Raw genomic sequence first — 26,531 nt, 5'->3', positions numbered from 1 at the left:
AAGTGAAAAGGAAAGGAAAAAGAAAAAGTTGGGGAAAGCCTTTATAGAAGCCAGATGGGTTAACACCTCAGCATTTGCCTGCACGTTACCCCTTTATATGTCTAAGAGGAATGTGATGTAACAAATGGTGTCATTACGAAGGCTTTGTGGCTGTAAATCCTAAGCTCTTAATGAAAAATAAGTCGCCTTTGTTATCAAGAAGAAAGCAGAGCTTCCCCACAGCTCTCCCGTCACTCCTCCACCACCAGGCCAAACACTCGGCTGCAGGACACACACGGGTCAGCCATGCTGACCCACCGAGGCCTCTCATGGGATGGCTGCTGCAAACACGGCCACGCCTTGTTGAAGAGAATCAGGTAACAGCTGCCGGGTGTGGGGCCTTATGTGGGCACCATCCATGTCAACCTCGTGGGCGCTCAGGCAGCAGGGTGAGCGCCAAGGCAGAGACAGTAGGCCAGCTCGGGAGGGACGGCAGACTTACATTTTAAATACAGCTGCCAGGATAGGCCTTATTAAGGGGACATCGGAGCAAAGGCCCAAAGGAGCTGTGAGAGCAAGTGAGCCTTGAGAATGTGTGAGGGAGGAGTGCAGAGAGCAGGGCAAGCCAGGGCAACCCCCTGAGGCCTCAGTGGGGGCAGCAGGAGGAGACGAGGTGGCAGTGCCAGGCGGGGCCTCATGACACTGCTTTACACAAATGAGAGCCTCGGAAGGGCTGTGAGCAGAGGAGTGACTGAGTTGATACTGCTAGAAACAGACTGACTGGGGGCAAGGGCAGTCACAGGGAGGCTGGGTGACTGTGCAAAGGTTTGGGTACCAAGAAAGGAGAGGTATGTGTCTTCTGAAGACGGAGTCAGCAGGGCTCCTGACAGAGGCAGCGAGGGAAGTGAAGAGCCCCCGAGGCCAACTCCAAGCTTTCACTGAACTAACACCAGAGATGCGTGGTCACCCGTTGGAGGGAAGGAGGTGTCAGGGAGAGGATGTGCTAAGTTTGAGATGCCAGCTGTCAGGAAGGCGGTGGAATCAGAGCCAGGAGGCCAGGGGAGAAGCTGGAACTGGAGAGCACTGCTGGGACCTGGCAGCCTGGCAGCAGGAAATTAAAGCACCAGAGTGGACACCACCACCAAAGCAATGAGCAGAGGAGTGGAGAAAGCGGGGGGGCAGGGGACGGGCAGGGGAGCAGGGAGGAAGGAGAGGAGAGGTCCCAGAACATGGCCCCAGTGCTCTCAGTGAGTGGAAAAAAAACCAACCAGGGAGGCTAAAAGAGACAGGAGGACCCTAAAGTGAGGGATCCTGGGAGCTGAGAAGGTTAAAGGATAAGGGAGTTGATGAAGTGGTGATGACAAGCCACCTAAGACTCAGCCTGGGGACTCCTCCGTGAGAGGACGGATACAGTGCTTAGGAGGCTGGGCTCGGAGGCCGAGCACACGGTGCAGACCCTGGTGAGTGGGTCTAAGAAGTGCTCCCCAGGTTGACTGTTTTCTCAGCAAATTGGAAGTAAGGCCAGCAGCAGCGAGGGGTTCCGGTGAGGGGGAGACAAAAGGCATAGAGGCATGAAGATAAAGTATGAAATAATATCTAGGACAGGGATCAGCAAACTACAGCCCGAGTCCAATCCTGTACACCGTTTGGTTTTGTAAAATAAAGTTTCACTGGAACTCAGACATGTCCATTTGTTTACCTATTGTCTACAGAGCCTGTGCACCCCACAGAGCCTAAAATATGTGCTATCTGGCCCTTTACAGAAAAAGTTGGCCAAGCCCTGGTCTATGATAGTAGGGAAATATGCTCTGTGGCCATGACTTTAGAGAGACCTGTCAGTGTGGTTCTTCAGCCACGTAACACTGTGTTGACAACTGGCTGTAGCCAGGGCTGTGGTTCCACAAAGTAAAGCCATGAAGAGAGAGGGGTCAGGTGGGCCATCTGTCATGGCCCCTTCATATCCGTGATAAACTGGCTGCTCTTGCCACAGAGCCTTCCCCTGACCCAGCAGAGTCCACTGCACCCCATACATCCCCTCACCGCATCTTCGCACCTCTGAGAGATGGACTGAACTGAGTGAGGCTCAGCATTTACAAGGCTGACTCAACTCAGCTCTGTGGGGCTTCAAAACAGGCTGGTCCAGATCAGAAGCCCAACTTATGAACCCCTAGGACCCAACACTCTTCACCTTAGCTGCCCCTTAGAATCACCTCCTGGAAACGGTGACAAACACCAATGATGGCCCCACCCCCACAGTATTTTATTGGCCTTGAGTGGGAGTGGTGGGTTTTTTAAAAACCCCCAGGTGACTCTCATGGGTAGTAGGATAAAAGAAGTTGTAACACCACTCTCCTTCCCTCTCTAACCTCTTACCCGCAACAATTCCTTTTCCACATTTGTCCTGCCACAGTTTACCCTGTCTCTGCCCTCTCAGCAAGGACCTCAAGGGGCTTGCACCAAGCCTCCTCAGCTGGGAGTTCCCAGCAATAGGGGTGGGGACCTGAGGTCTCTCCAGCCTCCCATGTCCAGCCATGAGCTCTGTGCTGGTCTCAGGCGGACTGACAGCCCTTCACTGTTCACTGTTCTCCTTTATAAGCCAACGTTTCCTGGGTTCAGGATCAAGACCATCAAGAAAGAGGTGCCCATGCAGGTCTCAGAGCCATAAATATGACCCATCAGCCTCACACTGCACTGTACTAATTCTGGTTTGGGTTTTAGCTCCCCTCCTTTCTTTATTGCTTCTCCATGATGGCACCCAGATGTTTTCTGTTTTTTGTTTTTACTGAGACATCAAAATTGGGGTATCTAAGGCTTTCACTTCCTTACTGTAAAACATCAAAATTTTACTATTATTCCACTTAGAGTTATCATGTGTTAAATTAGTCCATGCTCTGATTGCTTTGGAAAGTAAACACCATTACTTATACATAATTTTAAAACTCACTTCTGGAGTTTCACAAAGGTGAGGTTGACCTGTTGGGCAGCTGCCTTCCAAAGCCCATTTATAAGTTATCTGGAACCTAGAGAATACTTTTCATGTACAATTACCATTAAATGCCACTTAAGTTTCCAAGCTAATAGGCAAATAGCTATTTAACTCATTTGTTCTTTTGCCGATTTAAAATAAGAAAAATGTTAATAGAATTCAAGAAAGTCAAGTGTGTGTTTGCATGTACATCTATTTACAAGAAAATCAAATGCAAGTGTGTGGGGCATATGAAAGAATTCTCTTCCTTAAAGAAAGAAGCTTGACATCACACATTGAGGTCAGTCCACGGAGGCCTAGAAAGGACTTCGCTCAGTTCCAAGGGCAAAGGACACTGATGCAGCTGGGCCTTCACCAGACCTGCTGCCCCACATGCGGGGTGTCACTAACACTGCTGACAGGTTCTCAGTCTTAACTGATAACACAAGAAAGGAGAAAGGAGGTAATCAGATGGAGACCACATTAACTAGCGGGTGACCAGGGGAAGGAGGAGGGTATGTAGCACAGGCACAAGGCACCCAAGGGGAAAAGGAAGCAACTCCCCCTCCCGGACTCCACTCTAGGACACTCAGAGTCCAGATGTCTAGGGTAGGCACTGAAGGACTGCCAGACAGCCACAAGTGCGAGACAAGGATTACCAAGAGAAATAGAGACAGAGATGAAACTGCAGGTTCCCATCCAAAAAATACAGGCAGACATCCTTGCCTGCTGGCACCCCTGCCACTCCTGTGAATTTGGTGCTGGTCTAACTGTAAGTGAGGGAGGGGCTTTGTACAAAGAAAGATTTCTACCACTGATCAGCTGGGTGACTTCTCTGCACCCTCATTCTCTCACCTGTAAAATGGGAGGCCAGCCACATATCACTCAGCATTCAAAGGATTAAAGGAAGTGGTGTGCACCCAGGCTGCGCACAGTAGTAACTCTCAGAAAGGCTCCTGAAAGCTGGTGGCTCCTTCTAATGGCCATGCTGCTATCCACCCAAAGGCCGCCCCGGGGGGAGAAACCACAGGCCCCGACTGGAGCGTAGGTTCAGGGAGAAGAGGTAGGAAGAGGGCTCTGCTCAACAGAAAAGAGCTAACCGGGCCCAGTCAGAGGCCCAGTTAGCAAGGCCCAGGGACCTCGCAGCCAGCCACTGGGACCTCAGGGACCGACACTGAGGGGCTGAGAGACAAGAAGGATGAGCTGAAAATATCAAACAGATTCAGGAGTGTGGACTACCATGAATTTTCATCAGGTTATTTATAATATATAAATATGTAATATATGCATATGTATGTATGTTCATATTTTAAGACTTCTTTGAGTCTGCAATTGTGGAAGGATTCTTTAACTATCTGTCCCCTGACTCCCACACCCAGGGCAAGAAGGATTGGTTCTGTTTGCTTTGTCCACTAGACTGCCCAGCGTGAACAGGCATTCGATAAATGTCTGTCATGTCTATGGGTCAAATATGTGCACACCTCCCGATGCAGTACTTCCTCCAGGTATGAACACAGTCCTTCCTATACACCTTGTTCATGTGCCCTATCCTTGGCTGGAACCTGGAACTCACACTGAATAGAGAGTCGGCACACAGACCCTTGCTGGGCCACTTCACCTAAGTGACATGATCTAATTTTCACCAGGGCCCACAGGCTGTCTTACTATCAGTTTGCACATGAGATGAATGAAGCTGCCCCAAGCACTTGGGCCTGGTGAGATGCATCCACTCAGTCAACAAAGGTGTCCTGAACAAGATGCAGCCTGGGTGCCTGACACCAAAGCTCTTAACTATTTCAAACCAATGCAACAAGAAAGAGAAACGACAGAGGCTTTTCTGTTCACCAAGTATGGGGTTGGCCAAAAAGTCTGCATGATTTTTTCCGTAAAAATAAAAGGCACATTTTAGGTTTTCACCTATAGCCTTATTTTTTTTCTTGTAAATAAAGTTTTATTGAAACACAGTCATGCTCATTAGTTTACACATTGTCTATGGCTGCTTTCACACAATAGTGGACTGAATAATTGCAACAGAGAGACTATGGCTTGCAAAATCTAAACTATTTACTATTTAGCCATTTACAGAAAAAGCCTGAAACCATGGTATAAGCATCTAGGAATTACATTTTATAATAATAATATTTCATGTTTGTTTTTAATTCAAATTAGACAAGTGTTTTTCTTAATTTCTTTCATTTTTATATTTGTGTCTCTCTTTTCTTAACTAAAAGTCTTTTTTTATTCTCACCTGAGGACATATCCATTGATGAGAGAGAGAGAGAGAGAGAGAGAGAGAGAGATCACTTGATTGCCTCCCATGTATGTCCTGACAGGAGACTGAACCTGCAGCCTAAGCATGTGTCCTCACCAGGGATAAAACCCACAAACTTTCAGTTTATGGGACAATGTTCCAACCAACTGAGGCATATTGGCTAGGGCTTAACTAAAAACCTTGATTGTTAAAAAATAGACATAGTTATGTATTTTGCTTTACCAATAATATATAAAAATAATTTCAAAGTTGCAATGTTAATATTTTAAAACAAAAATACTGAGGAAAATTTAAGATTTCTTTGTAGCTTTTTAAATGTCTTTATAATATATTCCACTAAAGTACTGTGCTCAAATCACTTCCAATAATTCTTTTCTCTGTGGGTAATGCTATTGATTTGAAATACTGTTAAGCTCATCTGTTTCACTGTTTCACTTTATTCTTTTTTCTTAATTTTATTTATTTTTAGAAAGGGAAAGAGAAGGAGAAAGAGACGGAGGGAAACATCAACGTGTGAGGGAAACATTGATCAGTTGTCAGTCACACACCTCCAACTGGGGACCTGGCCCACCACCCAGGCATGTGCCCTCACTGAGAATCAAACGGGCAACATTTTGCTTCATGGGATGACACCCAAACCACTGAGCCACACTGGTCAGGGCTATTCTTAATTTTAGAGTTTGCTTTATATTCCTATTTATATTGATATTATTTTGAAATATATAAAACGCAATCCTAATGGAGGATTTTAACAGGCCTATTAAAAATAAATTAAGACTATAAAATACTTGCAGAAATATAGAATAATTGGAAATCCAATTAGCAAGGTTGATAAAAACTATTCAGCTCATTTTTTGGAGTTAATGTAATCTTTTTTTAAAATATATATTATATTGATTATGCCTCTACAGTTGTCCCATTTTTTTTCTCCCCTTCATTCCCCTCCACCCTGCACCCCCCACCCGGAGCATCCCCCCCCCCACCCCCAGTTCATGTCCATGGGTCGTACGTGTTAAGTTCTTTGGCTTCTCCATTTCCTATACTATTCTTAACCTCCCCTATTTTGTACCTACTATTTATGCTGCTTATTCCCTATAGCTTTTCCCCCATTCTTCCTCCTCCCCCTCCCTATTTTACTGTTTATAGTTTTTGATCTTCTTTTTCTTAGATAAGTCCCTTGAACATTTCATATAATGAACTTGGGCTTGGTGATGAGGAACTCCTTTAACTTGACTTTATCTGGGAAGCACTTTATCTGCCCTTCCATTCTAAATTATTGCTTTGCTAGATAGAGTAATCTTGGATGTAGGACCTTACCTTTCATGACTTTGAAAACTTCTTACCCGCCCCTTCTTACCTGCAAGGTTTCTTTTGAGAAATCAGCTGACAGTCTTATGGGAACTCCTTTGAAGGTAACTGTCCCTTTCGCTCTTGCTGCTTTTAAGATTTTCTCCCTATCTTTAATCTTGGGTAATGTAATCATGATATGCCTTAGTGTGTGCTTCCTTGGGTCCAACTTCTTTGGGATTCTGAGCTTTCTGGACTTCCTGGAAGCCTATTTCCTCGGCCAGATTGGGGAAGTTCTCCTTCATTATTTTTTCAATTAAGTTTTCAATTTCTTGCTCTTCCTCTTCTCCTTCTGGCACCCCTATGATTCGGATGTTGGAGTGCTTAAAGTTGTCCCAGAGGTTCCTAAGCCTCTCCTCATTTTTTTGAAATCTTGTTTCTTCATTCCATTCTGGTTAAATGTTTATCTCTTCCTTCTGCTCCAAATTGTTGATTTGAGTCCCAGTTTCCTTCCCTTTACTGTTGGTTCCCTGTATATTTTTCTTTATTTCACTCTGCATAGCCTTTGTTTTCCTCCATTTTATGACCATACTCAACCAATTCAGTGAGCATCCAGATTACCAGTATTTTGAACTGTGCATCTGATAGGCTGGCTATCTGTTCATTGCTTAGTTCTATTTTGGGAGCTTTGATCTGTTCTTTCATTTGGTCAATATTTCTTTGTCTCAGCGTGCCTGTTACATTGGAAGGGGCTGATCCTAAGGTATTCACCAGGGTGGGGCAATACAGGTTGCTAAACTGTGACACTGTGTGTGGGGGAGGGGTCCGAGAAAGAACAATACCACTTGCTCTGCTCCTCTGGCTTTCACTCACTTCCCCTGCCACCAACAAGCAAATTGGGCCCTTCTGATGCTGGTTCCTGGGTGGGTGGGTTTGTGTACGTTCTAGGACCCTGTGGGTCTCTCCAATGGACTCTCCTGTGAGGCTGGGAATTCCTCCTGCTGCTGAAACGCCCACAGGTTTTTGCCTCCAGAAGTTCTGAGGCTTTTTTCCCACACTGGAAGCCTGGATTGCGTGGTCTCACTCCCCAGCGGTTCCTCATGGTTTATCCGCAAGCACATGTGGGACTGCCCAGTCTACTAGCTGCCGCCTCACCCACCTGGTCCTCTAGCTGCCACCTTGCCATGTGTCCTCTCTGCCCTGGCAGACCGTCTCTGTCCCCACTACCAGTCTGGATGAATATTTCTTCTTTAACTCCTTGGTTGTCAGACTCCCATACAGTTTGATTTTCTGGCAGTTCTGGTTATATTTTGTTTTTAAATTTTTTGTTGTCCTTCTTTTGGCTGTGTGAGGAGGCAAAGTGTATCTACTTAGGTCTCCACCTTGGCCAGAAGTCACCAACTTTATTGACTTGGATATTATGAGAACATCGGCTATCTCCCACATGGTATAATGCTGATCTCAATTAATGTCTTGATTCAATCCCTATCAACTTCAACTGGTCTATCCAACCATGGAGCATCATTGTCTTGCAAGAAATCTCCAGCACAAAACTTCACAAACTACTTTGGATACATTTGATCAGTCACAGCCCCTACTCCATACACTGCACAAATGTTTTATTTTTTTGCATTTCAGTTGTGGTTTTCTTTTTTTGAAATAATAAAGCATGATATGCTGAAAATGTTACTTATTTTATTCCATCTTCAATACTAAAATGGCTACACAAAAATTCACCAATTTTGATATGTTTTTTAAAAATGCATGCTGCTATGATAGCTGTCACAATACAATCTAGTAAAGCTGTTTTGAATGAAGATAAAGAAAACTAAGAGCTACTAGAGCTATCTTACAGAAAGAAAAAAAAAAAACTAACTTTTTGGCCAACCTAATACATGTCCAGCAACATCACAAAATGGCCACCACTGCAAAATCTGGAGGGAAGAAAACCGTGGCCACCCAGCAGCTGCTCAGCCTCAGCTTCCTCCTTATGTCAACTCTATGTCCTCATAACACTGCTGTGGGATGAAGTAAATTCAACAATGGCCCCCAAAATATGTTCATGTTCTAACTCTTGAAACTGTGAACATGTTTACACAGCACAGACTTTGCAGATATGATGAAATTGAGGATTTGAGGTAGGGAATTATGCTAGATAATTTGGGTGGGCCCTAAATCTAGTCCTAAGTGTTTTATGAGAAGGAGGCAGAGGGAGACTTCAGACAGGAAAGAAGGCCATGTGGCAGAAGCACAGTGAAGCAGTCACACAGAAGATGCTACATGCCAGCACTAAAGATGGAGGAGGAGCCAGGAGCCCCCAGAGGCTGGACCAGGCAAGGACCGGACTCTCCCAAAAAGCTGCCAGAGGGAGCAGGCCCTGCTGACGCCTTGACGTTGACCCTGTGATACTGACTCTGGACTTCTAGCCTCCAGAACTGAGAGAGGCTAAGTCTGTGTAAGCACTTGTTACAGCAGCTCTGGGGCACAAACACTGGATCGAATGGGAAGTGCACGTGAAGCGATCAACACAGTGCCTAGCCCAGATCCAAAATCAAAAAATCTCTTTCAGAGAAGGACGGTTCTTGCCACCCCGCCTGGACCACTGGCCAGTATTCAACTGTGTGAGCCGCCACTCCTGCTGTCATTATCCTGCTTGTACTTTAAAGCTCCTTCATATATATTGTCTCTCCCAGAAGGGGTTCCCAAGGACTCTTAGCTTGGCTTATATAAAGCCAATTTTGCCCCATGCATTTGTCTTCAACATGCAATAAATTACCTCAGGTATTTCACAGGGGGCGCTGCTGACATCTCTGGAGTGGACCCTCCAGACCTCAGGCACAATGAGCTGTGAGTAAACATAGCAAGAGCACTTCTCTCAGCCACAGGCCCAGCAGTTGCCAAAGAAGGGGCTGAGCTGGACTCCCAATGTGGGGTCTAAGACCTCTAACCAGCCAGGGCCAACCAGGACAAGGACCACGGAGACAGCGAAAGATGAGGGTTAACATCTGGTCCTCTGCCCCAGCTTTCCCTTTCGTTAGCCTGCTCCATGTTCCGCCCCCTACTCTCGGTTTTTCTTCTTGAGGGTTGAGTTCCAGTGTCGAAATAAATGCACAATATGCAGTAACTCCACTTCCTGTGTTGCTGGTGGCCTCCCCTGCATGGACCCTGCAGCCTCAGCTTCCTCTAGGCTCTGCGCCAGGAGGCCTGGTGCCTTCCCCCTGCCCCGACTCATTTCAGAGCTGGGGCTGTGCTGCCCCGAGGGGCCTGTCACCCTGACTCCAGCCTGCACAAGATAAGGACTGAGGACTGTCCCTTTCACCAGGCCACGAAACCCTTAGCCACAAAGAGCTCAGGGTGGAGTCTCGAAACTGGGAGTATTTTATAGAAAAGATGAACAAAAAGAAGCAGCCTATTCACTTCCTGAAAGTGGCCATTTGCATGGCTCCCTGAGCTGTCTTCTTTGACCCATTATTCTCCAACCTTCTGCAAGGACTGGGCTCATTCAGTGGAGACATGTGCCCTGAGCTAGCTGACAGTCACCACCAGGGCAGGAAGGGGACAATGTGTCTTAGGGCTGCTATGCATGTTATTTTGGTTATTAATAAAAGTAAACATACGAGTTCAAAAGGGAAGGATGTTGCAGCCACTGTTCACAGGAAACTAAAGACGATCATGGAGATGGCTTTGGAAGAGAAGAGCATGGGAAGATTTCTCTGCACTTCACCACCGAGAACTTGTGGAGCTCAGCTCGTGGTGGGGGAGGGCGGCGGGGACAGGCAAAAGAAAGGCCCTGGGAGCCACTGTTCTAAAGTGGGAGTCAAAGACAGCCTTGACAAGCCTCACTCAGGATGTCATGGGTTTGTTTAAAAGGTCTGTGTGTAACTAGGTCATATTTTAAAGCATAGCTTACACATAATAGGTTAATTGCCCACCTCTCCCCAAAGAAGTTACAGGCCAGAGAGAAGTGAAATAAATGGGGAAGAACCTTCAAACATCATGTAACCCCAAGTTCTCCTTCCAGCCAAGGCAATATTCAACCCAGACCTCACAAAAATAGTGTGCAGCTCTTTCGTACATTAGTGCCAAGTGCAGGCTGCAAAGAGCCCACCAGGCATCAGGACGGCTCTGGTTCAAGAGTTGACAGTACAGCCTGGGAGGGGCATGCTGTGCAGCTGGGCAAAAAAACCAGAAATTCTCTGTTCCAATGTGCCCCGAGTACAAAGATACAGTAAGGGGGGGAAGGCGAGGGTGCAGCAAATGTGGAGATGATGCCAGGGGTGTGAAAAAAGTGTTCAATGTATATACATATACACATTTGCTGCACAGACACAGAGTCTCCTGGGGAAGAATATACAAGAAGCACACGGCACTGGTGTCTCCAGGGAGGGGATCTGGAAATCTGGGGGATGAGACAGGAGGAAGACTTTACCATATACCCTGCTGTATAATTTTTGGACCATGAAAATGTATGCCTATTGTAAAACATAACATAAAATGTTACCAATTTTGTCCACTAAAACTAAATAATATCTGAGGACTCCCACCAAATGTCACTCCACACCTAATCACCAATAAGAGGGTGGGGGAGTTAAAGGTGAGCGAACAAAACTGAGCCTGTTGTTGGCAATACCCTCCTCCTTCAGCTCGCCCCACCAGCGTCCCTTGCTCTCTGCCCTCTACCTCCCTCTTCTTCATCCCGGCTCATCCTGCCACACTCTCCTCCCTGCCTACACCACTATAAGAAAGTTTTGGCTCCAAGTCCCAAAGTCCCAGATCTTAGAGATGGAGCTGCTTCAGGGGAATCACAAAGCCAAGCCCTGCCCCTCTAATCTCTTGCTGCCTGCTCTCCTCCTGCCAGAGGCCCTCAGGCCTGACCGTTCTACGTCAGCACCGCAGCCACCGCACAGAGACAAGGTCACAAGAGGATCATGACTGTGGATGGTGGGGCCAACCAAAGCTGCCCACTCAGCTGTCTCACTATGAGGAGAACCCTGAGGCATTAACATCCGTTTCGAGGAACCTGTATTTCTGGTGCTTCCTCCTCCGTCAGCCTGGTTTGCACAGGTCATTGAGAATATTCTTCCCCACTGCGGGTTTCATTTCTATCATTTCAGACACGGCTTCAGGGCCACCACTGCGGGCTCTGGTGACAGTGTGCCACCCTGTATCAGGACCTGCTGGACCGACCTTGAGCGGTGAGGAAGAAGCCAATCTTGGCCCACAAACCTGGTTACAGAGCAGGTATGGTTAGAAGAACTATGACCATCTAAGAAAGAGTATCCTCAAACCATTAAGAAGACTATGGAGTTTCTGTTGTCATTTAAAATAAGAATAATGATACAAGCAAAACAGAATGAAAAGGCTTTAAAAAGTCTGAGGCAGCTCCCATGTGGGATGAATGAAGTCCCAAACCTGGAAGAAGGCCCGACCGGCCTTTTGCCACCTTTGGTGGGCTGCCCGGCCTCTCCTGATGTGTCGCCCCAGTCCTGCCCACACTTCTCTCATGAAACCCCCCAGCTGAAGCCATCACGCTCTCAATACAGAACTCGCCCTGCACAGAGCTCTGTGCTGCCCCCGCACTTCCCGGGCACTGCACCTTCCCAGCTTCTCCTCATCTTCAGTGCCTATGAAACCATACTCAAGGCCCTGTGCACATGCAAACAGAAGTATTCTTTAGGTTGATTAAATTTAGAAAGAAAACTCTAAGATGACCAAGTGCTAGGGCGTGGCACCTTTTTCCCGGGGGAGCAGAAGCAATCCCCAGATTTTAGCAGCTGGGTGAGAGGGATTGTGGGCCGAGGACACAAATGTCACTGCACAGTGAGGACATATCAAGGGCTGTGGAACTACTGACAGGTTGGGTTTCACTCTGAGAACTCACTGGGTTGACAGCTGTGCCACAGGCTCTCTCCTCGCCTCCCTCTCCTAAGTTAGACTAAACTCCAACCTGACCTCCCAGAAACGGGCTATCTTCCCAGAAGAGACCAAGGCTTTTCTTGTGCTGTTGACAATGACATAGTAGCTCTGTTCACTTATTCACTCAGCAAACATTGACTACACCTGTTTTGCACCAGGCACTCTGGGATGCTCTGAAGATACACAGAAAACCAAGCTGTTGTCCCCACTCTGAAGGACACTTAAGACTCATGAATGACACCTCAGATTTTGTTATGTTCACTAGGCATGTCCCCAGAAAACAATCTTTACATTTGTAAATGCCATTGTGGAACACAACATCTCCCATACGTTACAGTAAAGCAGAATTTAGCACGAGTGATTTCAGACCCTTAAGGAGTTACTGTCAGGAGCTGTACACCAAGAAGGAGGGTACATGAAAGAGAAATAGATGCCTATCTTGACTAAGCCTCTTTTTCTTCAGTTTTTTTTTTTCCTGTGATACACAGCCAAATGTTGATCCTAATGATTTTACCATCCTCCACTTGTATGCAATGGTGGAGAATGCCCCCACCCTGGAACACTGAGAGCTGGGGATAAGGAAGTGTAGATTTCAGCTCTTTAACACTCCCCTTTTCCCCTCCTAAGGACACCTTTATCTAAAGCGTTCTCTAATTTATCCAGGGCTCCGGGCTCAGGTGAGTACATTTTCAGAAACCTTATAAACATAACAAGATTCATTTTGTTACAGAGTTATTTTGTAAAACAGTTTATTCTTAATATAATCAACATTTATAATATAGAAAAGCTAACCAATCCTATTTCTAAGACCGCCTAAGTAGCAAGCTCAGAAAGCCTTAATATACCAAATTCCTGTTCATTACCCCAAACATTTAATAGGTTGGTCTGAATATTTAGTGCAGACAAATTTAGGTTATGAGGTAAAAATAGCCCGTTTTTATTCATTATAGTTTGTCCATTAAATTAGGTTCTCAGTCTAAGCCACAAGCTGCCAGTTGCCATGACAAACACTGGTACAACCCTTAACAGTTCACAGCACAGCCAGCCTGTGGGTGTGTAACACTGGTCAGACCCTGTGATGTCCAGTCCCAAGGAGTGACACAGTGAGTACTGCCCTGGAATTTGATCATCGCTCACCTAATCCTGTTTGAAATGAATCCATCCCACTACAGCTTAGAACTCTCTTGGCTGTTTAGGGACTGAAGCTGTGGTAGCTGCTGTAATGAGACCAGACCTCCGCTCCAGACAGGTGGCCCGATGCCCTCAGAGCTTCAGGACTGGGGCGCACAGAGGAACACAACCCAGTAGTCAAGTCCCAGTGCAAAAGGCCAGTGTTTCCCCAGGTTATAAACTGATGGAAATTAACTTTAAGACCTGGATGCTTCTTAACAAGCAAGTCAGTGTTCACAGTGATACTGCGGTCACTCAGGCAGCCTCTCTTGGAACCAGTCAACCAACCCAGCAAAGGCCCCTCACTGCTTCACAATCCTCCTGCGGCTTTTCTTCTCTCTTCGACCAACAAGGTTAATACCCAGCTTGGGTAAGATATTTGACTAATTAAAGAATGATTAAAATAATTAAGTTGACTCAAAATGCAACGATCTTCTTCCAGTGAAGTTACTCTACCTACCACACAGTTCAGGCACCTATAGTGATCATCACAAAATGTGTGAGCGGTCTCCAGCAGCACGCCGGCTATCTGAAAGACTGCATGCACCATCAAGTAAGACAGGCCCCTGTTCTCGTGAGTCCTGTAGCGTCAAGGAGAAAGACACACAAGTGAAGAATATGAAAGCTTTTAGCAATATGTTCGGGGCTTTTCTTGAAGGGGCAGCACTCAAAAGAGTTGCATCCATTTGAGCTCTTCATTTTTTAAATCAGTTTATGCTTTTTTACTGGTAACTTTAAATCCAAGTACCCTTTATAGAAAAGTCAGAAGTAGCTAAGTAGGAAATGCAGAAGGTTAAAAATAGAGTTGAAAAAACGGTCAAAGAGCCTTGGCCAGTGTGGCTTGGTTGGAGCATCATCCTGTGCACCAAAAGGTGATGAGTTCTATCCCTGGTCAGGGCACATGCCTAGCTTGCAGGTCTGGTCTCAGGTCAGGACACAGATGGGAGGCAACCAACTGATGTTTCTCTCTTGCATAGATATTTGTTTGTTTGTTTGTTTCTCTCTCTCTCTGCTCTCCCTCTTCCTCTCTCATTCCAAAAATCAAAGAATGTAGTCCTGGCTGGTGTGACTCAGTGGACTGAGTGCCAGCCCGCGAAACAAAGGGTCGCAGTTCAATTCCTGGTCCGGGAACAGGCCTGGGTTGTGGGCCTGGTCTCCAGTTGGGGGCGTGCGGGAGGCAGCCAACTGATGTATCTCTGCCACATTGATATTTCTCGCCCTCTCTTTCTCCCTCCCTTACCCTCTCTCTAAAAACAAATAAATAAAATTTTTAAAAAAATCAATGAATGTATCCTCAGGCAAGGATTAAAAAACAAACCAAAAAAAAAAAAAAAAAGGTCAAAGACAGGTTAAGTTAAGAAGTCAGGGAAGAATATCAAGCTTCTAGGAAGAGAGAGTCCAGACCCGAACCAGATGACAACTGTGTGTAACTTGTCAGGGGAAAGTATCAGGAACTAAAGTGGTCCCCATTGGTCCATGGGAAAATGGCTTGGACTTCAACACAAAACCTATAGCTGTACTGGAAAAGTGTCTGCAAAAGGCCTCAGAAGGGGGATATGGGAAGAGAGCATAGGGTGGAGCCAGGGGAAGGCACCGGACGTTCTACCTGGACTGGGAAGAGTCTGGTTTCATGACATATAGGCAGTTTTGATCTCCATGGACCTATCTGGGGTCCTTCAGGGTCCCTGACACCAAGTTTTTCTACTCGAGAAAGCTACTGCTGAATCACTGCAGAGGGGGGTGAAAGTGAAAGGTTACAGAGGCACCAGTTTGATTCCCATGGCCACAGACTAAAGTGGCACTTCCCTAAATAGACTGTGTGTGTGTGCGTGCGTGTGAGACTCCAAGGCCAACTACATCCAGAACACACAACCCTTCACCCACCCGCCCTCAGCACTGTCACAACTTCACTTTGGTGTTGGATGGGAGGGCCAAGTTAAGAAGAAATGGAGGGACTCACATTTACTTAGTGATCAAGGAAGGAGATGAGGCTCAGGCATGACTTTACCAAGTCACCACAAGTTGGGGGCAAAATCCAAGCCCTTTTCTGCCACCTGAGGTAAGCACTGTCCACCAGCAGGGTGTTTCCCTAAACCCAATCCATTCACCCACAGCTCTCTCCTCTTTCAAACCAGAGGAGGAACAGTATTTGGAAGATTCTGGGGTAGCTTGACATTTCTTGGTACATAGTACCATCTTACTTCCATTTTATTTTCCATCTGATTATTACCCAATTATGTAATGTGATCATTTGGTTTATCATTTGTATATATAGAACATAGTCAAAGCAATGAATGAGAAATGTGAAAATACTCAATATTCTACAACACACGATCACAAGTTTTTATGTTATTAAAAAACAAAAATGTCAGTAGAAGACTCAGCTGGGTCACTGACCACCTGACTATGAGTTTTAGGAGCCAAGCCCCCCTCCGCCTTCTCCTTCCCACTCTGCCCACACCCTAGTCCTCCGACCTTTGCTGGTGGTCCCCTGCCTCTCAGAGTCTCCTTCTTCTGCAACATTTCCCCTCAGAGGTGCCCTGGGCAGGAGTCAGAGATGAGATGTACCCTTGCCTTCTGAATACATTTTTCAAAATTAGGGACACTCCATGCCCTGGCTGGTGTGGCTCAGTTGACTGGAGGGTTGTCTGGTAACCAAAAGGTTGTATGTTCAATTCCTGGTCAGAGTGCACGCCCGGGTTGTAGATTTAGTCCCCGGTCTGGGTGCACAGGATCCCCTGGTTCACATAGGCTGGCTGTGTATGATACCCAGTCTGGGTGTGTATGGGAGGCAACTAATCGATATTTCTCTCTCATTATTAATGTGCCTCTCTCTCCCCTCCTCTCTCTAAAAAGCAATAAAAAAAAAAGTCCTTGAGTGAGAATTAAAAAAAAAAAGTAGGGGCACTCCAGGAAAAACAGAGTTGTCAGGACTGTAAAGCCAAGAGGAGAGACTAGGAGTCTCCTGCAAGACAGAAATTTCCTACCTGCACTGGCTCAGAGCCTTGCAGGCAAAGATCCCTCCTGCTTGTAAAGTTTCATGCACACAAGCCACTGTGAGCTGGGCACTTCCCCATTTCACAGATGAGAAGGTTGGCTCAGGTTCACATCCAGCACTTTTTCTTCCTGCAATCCAGCTTGCCCCCCTCAAAAAACAGACAGAGATGCCCCTGAAGACATGACTACATATGCTTTGTGACACAAACCAGACTCATACCAGCACTGAAGAATGTATGGTCACCCATCCCAAAGGCAGCCAAAGTGCCGCGGAGGCTGTCCTGTCACTCCTAAACCGCAAAGGATCGCGGAGGGGAATCACAGGCAGCAGTGGCTGCAGTGGGGCCGGATGTCTGTTTTCCCCCTCCCTCCACACCCCACTCTGCAGGCAGAGGTATGCTCATCCGCCCTGGTAGGAGGGTGGGTCAGGGATCCGGAGCTAAAATTTAAACCTCTGACAAATCAACACGCTCCCTGCCACCGCCTCCCCATCTCTCACAGAGGCCATGCTAAGAACCCCCAACATCACCAGGAGGACCCGGCCTAGGTGGTCGAACACCATAGAGGATGAAACAGAGCAAGAGCAAAGTTTAGACCTTTTTCTTGCTGCTTTTGTGGGCTCCAGCTCCGCTCCCACCGGCCCACACTTCTACAGGCCCCTCTCCTTTTAGACAAGTGGCTCTCCACCAATGGAGAGTCACAGGCCCTCTCCCCAGGAAAAGACCCTCTGTGGCCCCCTCCTCCCTGTGCTCAACACTTGGGTTTGACACATTTTTACCAAAATACATTCACATTGTGACAATACCCAAACATACACCACCACATGCAAGTAACATGTTTTATCAAAATACGCTTACCCTTCCTACAAAAAATATATTTGGATATTTCCTACTTTATTTCAAAAAAAAAAAAATAGCTACTGATTACAACCTCAGATGGATTTTGTTTCTGGGCCCCCCTCCAGCCATCTTCTCCCCAGGTGCTTGCCCTTCCTCAGTAATGAGCACTGATGTGGCGCAGCTCAGCGGGGGACTTCCTAACCAGCATTTTCATGGATTAAGATGAACCTTGGGAAGCCTTGGAAAGTCAAGAAAATTTAGAAATACCACAGCTCACTAGTTCCAGGAAAAAATGTGTAACAGTGGGCTATTTTGATCTCACAAATTACACGGTGTAGGTGGCTCTTTTACTTCACCCAAACATAGAGTTGGAGCTATACTTGCAGAAGGGACAACAGCACAAGTCATTCTGGGCAAAGCCAAACAGAGAGCTACAAACTGCCACTGAAAGTAGCCCCGTTGGCTGCCTCTAGGCCAATTCCTTAAACATTTCCCGAGCCCCTATTAAAAGGATGGCTCTCATTTTTATTTTTTATTTTTCTGATTGAGCAAGGAGTAGCAGATAATGCAAACTCTAAGCATCTGAAAACACTTTGGGAATGGCTTCAGAAAGTGGGTCATAAGGGCCGGCCCAGATCCTCGATGGCCAGCCCAACAGACTCCATTCCCACTGCCTCAGAGACAGGTGTCATCCATGATGCTTCCTTTAGCACCCAGGTCTGCAGGGGCATGTGGGTCTCCTTCAGAGGAGCTGGAGAGGCTGCAGGCATGGCAGCTGGGAAACAGCTGAGCCAAAAAACTGGGGCACAGGGCGCTTGTGGGGCAGGTGCAAGGACAATAAAGCTGCCCACAGGCTCCTCAAACACTTCCCATGGCCCTCAGTTCACACTGTGGCTGACCCAACATTCATTCATCTTCTTCCTACTCTGGGCAATATCCTCTCTGGATTGAGGAAAAGCCAGTTCCATTTTCAGCTGAGCAGTGGCTGCGGCCTTGATTAGACTAAGGCAATTCTCAAACTTGACCTTGCATCAGAATCACCTGGAGGGCTTGTTAAAAGATGAGGATCATCGCTGGGCACCATCTCAGAGGAGTGTGGGGCTTGAGACTGCATTTCTATTAAGTCTCAGGTGAAGCGGAAGCTGCTGGTCTGAGAACCACACTTGGAGGAACCCTACTCTCACAGCCGTGGGTTCTTGGTCCAAGGAGACTACATGACCCTCGCCGCCCCTCAGCCAAAGGGAGGACTGGTAGACACCGTGCGTGGGGACCGGCTGGCATGTCTCCTCCTCTGCTGCTGATGGGAACAGGAGCAGGGAAGCAGCACACAGTCCCACTGACTCTAGGGACCATCTCATAATCATGACGAGACAGTGATGGCTGGCGAGCAGAGAGAGAAGAATCTGGGTCCTTGATGAAACTGCTGATACAGTATGGCTCCAGTGCTGTGGGATAATGAATGTCCTTATTGTTTACTTGGCAGCCAAAGCACCCACTGACACACCCCATAATCCAGGGAGACCCTTGAGCTGGGCATCCCTGTTTCCTTATAGGACTCTGTTCCCCAGAAACACCCACCTACCTAACTCCCGACTTGGTACAACTGGATCATTCTTCTTGAAAAGCTGAACTAATAACTTAGAGAATACACCAAGTGAAATGCAAGCAATGCAGGAGAGGGAAGAAAAGGAGTTCCACAACCCAGAGTGAACTGAGTTGCTCAGACAGCTCCTGTAACAGCAGCTGACACCAGATGTTGAAGGGCTATGGTGGAGGTGTGGGAACAGGGAACAGGAAGAGAGGCAGGGGGTTTCAGAAGCCTCAGAATCCTACCTAGTAAGGGCAACAGGTAGGGTGTACAGGAATTCCAGGTCAGGAGAATTACCAGGTGTCTGCGGAGCAGGGCTTTGACAGAATCCCAGGGAACAGAGGAGGTGAACACCTCCTTCTGGAGACCAGAGGACACCTCTCTGTCTTCCTGACCCTGTTCCAAAAAATGGACCCCTTATTTTATCACCCTAGCATGGCCCTCCCCCGCTGGATACTTCCTGCTTCTGAGGCCTTCACCAGGTGAATCTCAATGAACAGATTTCACACTGAAAGCCCTGCGGTGCCTCACTGGACCCAGGTCAGGGACCCAGGCAAACACCAGAGGCCAGCTGGGCTGGCAGGCGCAGGCAGGGCTTGAGCAGGTACGTGCCGAGGCCAGGCGCAGCACCCAGGAGCTATGCTTTCCCACGTGGCAGCCAGGTTATGGCAAAAGGGATAGTTAAGAGATTATCCTCACAACCCTGACTAGTGTGGCTCATTTGGCTGGGCCTCCTCCCACAAAACGAAACATTGCGAGATCGATTCCCAGTCGGGGCACATGCCTGGGTTGCAGGCCAGGTTCCAGTGGGGACATGTAAAAGGCAACCATTAGATGTTTCTCTCTCTCACACATAGATGTTTCTCTCCCTTGCTTTCCCTCTCTTTAAAAATGAAATAAAATCTTTAAAAAAGAGAGAGAGATTAAACCCACTGAGAAAAGGCTCATCTAGCTCCACACTCCCTGTGCCTGCTCTGTATGTGAACTCATTTTAAGAGGTGATGTCCCTCAGTGCTCAGCAGGCACCAGGGGTCACTCCAAGCACTTGACATGTATTAACTCATTTTTCCCCTAACAAACCTCTGGAGTTGCTACCACTATCAGCCTAGTTTTGCAATGAGAAAACCAAGGTGCAGAAAGATCAAGCTACTTGCCCAAAGTCACACAGCTAGTTGGAGGTTCACAATAGTTTCAGGATTCAAAAAAATAGTTTTGAAAGACGTGTATACTCAACAAACAGGACTGGGTGGGGGAGGGGGGGTCCTTACTAATAAATCAAAATACCGAAAATAGAAATTGTTGATACTGGGGACTCCAAGTGATTAATTTTTACTGATACATGAAGTACAGCATTTATTTTAAAGATTTTATTTATTTATTTTCAGAGAGAAGGGAAGGGAGAGAGAAAAAGAGGGAGAGTAACATTGATGTGTGAGAGAAACATCAACCGGTTGCCTCTTATATGTGCCCACTGGGGACCTGGACCTCAACCCAGGCATGTGTCCTGATTGGGAACTGACCCCACAACCTTTTGCTTTGCAGTACGATGCCTAACCCACTGAGCCATGTTGGTCAGGCCACGGCACTTATTTTAAAATCCTGTGAAGGCAGCCATATGATTTCATGTAAACGGCACTAAATCCCGACAGACCTAGGTTTGAATGCCAGTCCAACCTCTTACAAGCACCCTCAGGTAGCTGCCTTAACAACTTTAGGTAGTTACACCAACTTCACCTTTGTTTCCTCCATACACCAACTCTACTCCCACAGGATCTCCTCATAAGGAAGCAGGTAAAGGCTGTGGGGACTGGTATGTAGGTGGTGCTCAGAAAATGTTAGTTTCCTTCTCCTTTAAGATGAAAATGCATCACACTTAGAGGAGACTTCTAAGGTTACCTACAATAAAGTCCAAATTTACAGTAACTTCCACAATCCAGAAAGATAAAGGAAACAACCTAATTAAAAAAAAAGAAAAGGGCAAAGCTGTGCATTTTTAATTCAGAGAAGCTAAAATATAAACTAGGAGAATAAGGTTTAAATATTTTTGGTAAGTTGGGAAATGTAAATAAAACAACATCCTCTTTATCCATTAGATTTGCAAAAATTACCAAGATTTATACTCTTAGTGTTGGCTGAGTTGAAGGGAAAAAGGCAACTTCACACACCAACAGAAGATAAACTGATAAAGCCTCTTATAAGTTGGGTGCGGTTTGGCAAAACTATCAAGTTAAAATTATTCTTTGACCTAGAAATTCTATCTCTAGATAGGTGTCTAGAAGACAGAGATATTTGTGAGTGTAAACAGTGATATGGTTTACAGATTCCCCACTATTCTTAAAGCAGAAAATTGGAAATGACTTAAATGTCCCTAAATAAAGAAGAGTTAAGTTATGGCACACCTACAGTCTGGAATACAAACAGGAAAAAAAAAAGGCAAATTTGTCATATAAGTACATATAGATCTTCAGACACAGCATTAAATTTAAAAAACAAATTCAAGAAAATCTTGTATAGTGCATCGTTTATGTTTATAATGAAAGCATTTGTCCACTGGAAAGGCCTAGAAGCAGTGACATCCCAAGCAGCAATGAACACACCCCACACACAGATCTTGGTTTTTAAACATCATTTTCCACTAAAAGAAATCAGGATTCTGGAGAAATGGCTTATTGCAGGGCTGGGAAGTACAGGTTGAGTCTTGAAAATTTTGTGCCATAAGGTAAAGCAGTCCAGCAGTCCTCAAGGAATGATCAGGACACGTGAAAAGGACTTAGGAGCCTCTGTGACAGGGCTCCTGCAGGGAAAGTCTGGGACAATTTAAGCAACAAAATGAAAAATGAAAGTAAGAGACTATATAATGTATTGCATCAAGATAGGATTAATGACTGCAGAGATATACATCAAAGAATAACAGAGAAAAGTTCTTCCTTTCAGTACAATTTCAATAAGTGTAGAAAAAATATGGAATTGGAAACACCATCTGACAACTATCAGCATAACTGACTCAGGTAAGAATCATCAATGGATTCTAAAACTAGTGGTGTGTGAGGAGTAACACACAGCCTCAGGTGATCTTACTAGAAGATACATATTAATCATGAAGATGAAAATGCTAACTTTTCTGTAAAGGAACCTGGCCAACACCACCTTAATCAAGGGATCAAAGTTAACATGACCAGTGAAAGGACTAATGACAGCATATGGAACATACTAAGACAGATACTTAAAAAAAAAAAAAAATTAAAAACAGCAAGGTGTGCATCTGTATGAAATAAAGGTAAATTTCTGGGGTTCATGATAGCATTTTCCTTAAATCATAATGACAAAACAAAGTGGGTCTGCCCTGGGGTTAACACTGGCCTCCCCAGAATACGCTCTCCTCACAGAGCTCCTGCTCCAGGACACCTGAAAAAAAGCTGTTTTGAATGGTCTCTCAAGTCAAGCCTTCTTGCAGATTTGTGCTAATTTTCCCTCCATGACAGCCAAGCATCCCAATACCATGAGTAGCTGGTGATGCTACGGGGGCTTTCCTGGAATACATACATATGTATATAATCTATAAAGGAGGTTTTCATAAGAAACCAGGATAAAATAGTCTTTGCCCAAAGTTTACCCCTCTACTCTCTTTTGTTGGATTCTTGAGATGTTAAGCCATGGGATGTGGGTCAGGGGTTGGTTGGTCTCACACACCTTTCTATTCCATGCCTCTTGTGCTTACAGATTTGCTGGCTGGGGTAAATGCTCCAAGGTAGGCAGCTGGCTAAAGGGACTTTCAGGGTCAACAGTTCTCTCTGTCATCATACATCCTGCCTCTCTGGTGTTATACAGTTTACATAACATTATTTTATTTCATCCTTTCCTTAAAATGATTTTAAAAAACAAAACAAAACTAATACTCAGTTTAACAGCCCTATGACAAAATATTCAGTTTTCAAAACAATGGGATAAACTATGTCTACCCTTGACTTTGAGTCTAGCTAGAAGAGAGGACTTGTACATGAGTAGATAAACAGTCTGAGACATATAAGCCAAATAAAAACTGGATAAGTAGCTACTATATAGAATTGGTGTGACTAATTCTGTCACTGAGCTCAGTAGGAATTCTACCCTCCTTTCTCTTTGAATCTGTCCAGCATCCATCCTGGTAACTCTGGCTTGTTGTTACAGTGATGTGTTTACAAGGTACAGCGGGGAACAAGGCCCTGTGGAGTTCCATTCGCAGGCAACACCACCCCAGGGACAGGACAGGGTCTTTTGACACCAACCCACCAGCAGGACAATCACACTGATTTTCCCATGTGGGCACCATCACTCATCTTTTGCTAAAGAAACCAGTAAATTGAATCTCCTAGGAGTAAACATTTCTGCAAAGAACCCACCAAAAGAAAGGCCCTAGTCTAGATCCAAAGACAAAATGCCTCTTAAAGAAAGCCTATTTTCAACCAGAGAAAAATTAGGCTTAATTCTAGGCCAACCTACAGCTATCCTATGCCAAGAGCATGTAGATCCCAAGACACTCAGCAAAGGGGGTTCTGTTCTCATCCTTCAGAGATGAAAAAATTCAGAATTAAAGTTGGCAAGTGGCAGACCCAGGATTCACACCCAGTAAGCCTATCTACCCATTCCCACCCCACTGGCATGCCCACAGTCCACACAATCCACTGTGAATGGAGATAAATTAGGCCTTCAAATTGCCACCCCACCCCCTCGCCTTGCCCTTAGGCGAAGGTGACAAATCAAACCCTCTTCTTAAGCAGCCTGTGCCAATGCAAAACACATTCAGAAGCAAAGCAAAAGACAAGACGATGGGCTTTATCACTGCCCCTACTTATTTCCTACCCAGAGGAATACTTCCCTGATCTGTCATTATAGACAACTCAAGAAGGAGGAACACACCATTATGTAAAGTCAGAGGGCAGGCCACACGGGAAGGGAAAGCTGAGCCCACAAAGACATAAATTCACCTTTGACATTTTGAGTGTTTCGGTCTTCTATGGCCTACTCCTTGAGATTGCCTTTTAAAGAGACAGGCACAGCTCCCTGCAAATGTCTCAGGCCTCCATTCACTGACTAGCAAAGGCAGGAATAAACAAAATATAAAAAATAAAGATGCCAGAAATGCTGTCGGGGGTTAGAGGCCTGCAGCGAAGCGCAGAGTGTTGAAGATGGAAGCCAGATTTCGCAGATTTCCCACGTTTATTTTTACCAGGCATGTTTACACCCGAAACACGGCAAGAAAGGCCTGCAACATCTGGAGTCACCAGATCCGCCCTGGAGATGCACCAGGCAGGCGTCGACGGGCCTGGGGGGCCGGGTCCCGTGTCCTGTTCCCCTCCGGCCCAGATGCCAGGTCTGCATTCGCCGGGGTGCGCAGAACCCAGCAGGTCTTAGAAGACGCGACCTAGACTGCAACGCTGGGCTGCAAATTTCCATGACAACCGTGGCGCCGTCCGTGCCTGGCGCAAGGCTGCTGGGATGCGCGCAGGGCCCTGCCTGGGGCATCCAGGTCCCAGCTCCGCAGCGTAGCTGCGCCCCATGCCCCGCCGACCCACCTGCCCGGCTGGCCCACCTACCTAGCGCGCTCCGGCCCGCGGCGCCCGCGCCCTGCTGCCCCGCCGTCGTCGGTCCGCCGGATCGCGCGCCCGAGATCCGCAGCCGAAGCGCTGCCGCTCAGTGGTCAAGTCGCGGGCTCCGGCCCTGCTCCAGGCGCTGCAGGTCCTCCCGCTCAGGTGGCCTAAGAACCGCCCTCGCCGCAGCCCGAACCCCGCACGACAGCCGCAGCTCTAGAGGCCGAGGCCTCAGCAGCCCCGCCCCGGCCCGCCCCTCGCCGCGCATGCGCCCCGCCGGGTCCGCCCCCAAGACCGACTTCTGAGTCCTACTCCGGGGTTCCCGCGAGACCCCACTCGTGGCTGGGACTGCATCGCCCCCAGGAGCTCTTAGACTTCTTCACGTAACTGGACCAGGGCATCTCGCCCTAGCGTATTGGCGCTTCTGAGGTCCTGACGCGTCCCCAAGGTAGAAGGCTGTGTAGGAGAGCCGCGAACCGGGACGCGCTCCGCCGTTTGCTCGCAGGCTGAGCGCGCCGTCAGAGGTGCACGTACCCTGGGAGAAGTTAGGAAACGCCACATTTAACCCAGAAACACGCAAAATTAACATCTTACTACCAAAATGCAGATAAGCAAAAAAGAAGAGAAACGGTTAACATCCTTCCAGACCTGTGCTGGTACATTACATAAATATGCATTTATAGACTCTCACCAAATATTAGATCCCTACACTTCTCCCCCAAAGCTATATTTTTATAGGAAAATAGAATAGAAATTTTCCAAGAGATTTTTTTTATTTAATATGACTTTAAACCTTAATATTTCTGCTTGAGCAAGGATACTGGACTGAATATAAACATTTTATCTCGAGGTCTTTAAGTTTTATCAGAAAAAAAATGTTTCTCCTTAAATATTCTTATATAAGAACTATTTTCATTCAATAAACCAGAACACTTAGCGTTCACATCCTGTAGATATTAAAGCATTTATAATTTGTCTTTAAAAGGGAAGATAATAACCTGTTAGAAGTAAAAATTAAACATTTAGAATTATATCTGAAACATCCCATGTCACCAGAAACCAAATGCAGATAATAGTCTGGAATAAAAGTAAGCAAATATAAAGCTACTTTAAAAGTTCACTTTCATTTCTGACTTTTTACTTTATTTCTCCTCTGGAAAGTAATTATTCACAAAACACTTTTTATTTCTTCAGATAAATGGAAAAAATATTGCCAGAACTTTAGCGCTAGTATAAAATTAAAGTCAGAAAAGCACACAAACTTGTAGAAATGCAAAGCTATTTTTATATTTTATATTCTCTCATAAGGGTGGCCCATATACCTGGTTTACCTGGCCCCAGAGGGCACCTTTCACTCAGCCCAACTATTAGTAGGGGCCCCTTTCACTCTCAAAAGTGTTCTCAAAAAAGTTCAAACAACACATTTTATGGCCATACTAGCTTTAATCAAGCTGAAAGAGTTTTTTAAATCAATAGCTTTAAAAAAAGAAACACATTTAAATTCACAAACATTTAAAAATAGACCAGTTCAACTCAAACCATTCATTTAGCATAGTAACAAATACTGAATGAGGATCAGGCTTCCGATAACATCTGTCACTTGACTGCTGTGTAATTCTGTATAATCTTAAAAGATTAATCACATTTTTAGTATGTCAAGGAATGGGGTTTCAGTTGTAAACATTATGGAGAGAAAAGGGAGTCAAGTTTGTTAGTAAATATGGTGCTATGCATTCCCTAAGCATCTCAGCATGGTAGAAGAAAGTATTTCCACCCTTTAGAAGCTCTTATCATGGGTTCCCCAACCAGCAGCCCCATCCTCTCAGAACTTGCTGGAAATGCAGAGTCCCAGGCCTCATGACAGACATGCTGAATAAAAAACTGAAAGTGGGACACGCAATCTGTATTTAACAAGCCAGGGGATTTTGATAAACATGTGGACCTAGATAAT

General features: G+C 46.1%; 1 protein-coding gene across 9 annotated transcripts in view; it reads right to left on the bottom strand.

Moving 5' to 3' along the window:
* INPP4A (inositol polyphosphate-4-phosphatase type I A) overlaps window positions 1-24,826 on the bottom strand; it is a 130,855-nt gene extending 106,029 nt beyond the window's left edge. For all 9 annotated transcript variants that reach the window (XM_054586165.1, XM_054586175.1, XM_054586184.1 and 6 more), the window contains exon 1: window positions 24,587-24,826. The gene's annotated coding sequence lies outside the window, so the exon portion shown is untranslated. The remainder of the gene's footprint in view (window positions 1-24,586) is intronic.
* Between the last annotated feature and the right edge of the window lie 1,705 nt (window positions 24,827-26,531).

Source organism: Pteronotus mesoamericanus, unplaced genomic scaffold, assembly GCF_021234165.1.
Source record: "Pteronotus mesoamericanus isolate MK-2021 breed Mesoamerican mustached bat unplaced genomic scaffold, CSHL_Meso_final contig_121, whole genome shotgun sequence".
NCBI classification, from domain to species: Eukaryota; Metazoa; Chordata; class Mammalia; order Chiroptera; family Mormoopidae; genus Pteronotus; species Pteronotus mesoamericanus.
This window is presented reverse-complemented; position numbering and strand designations above follow the sequence as displayed.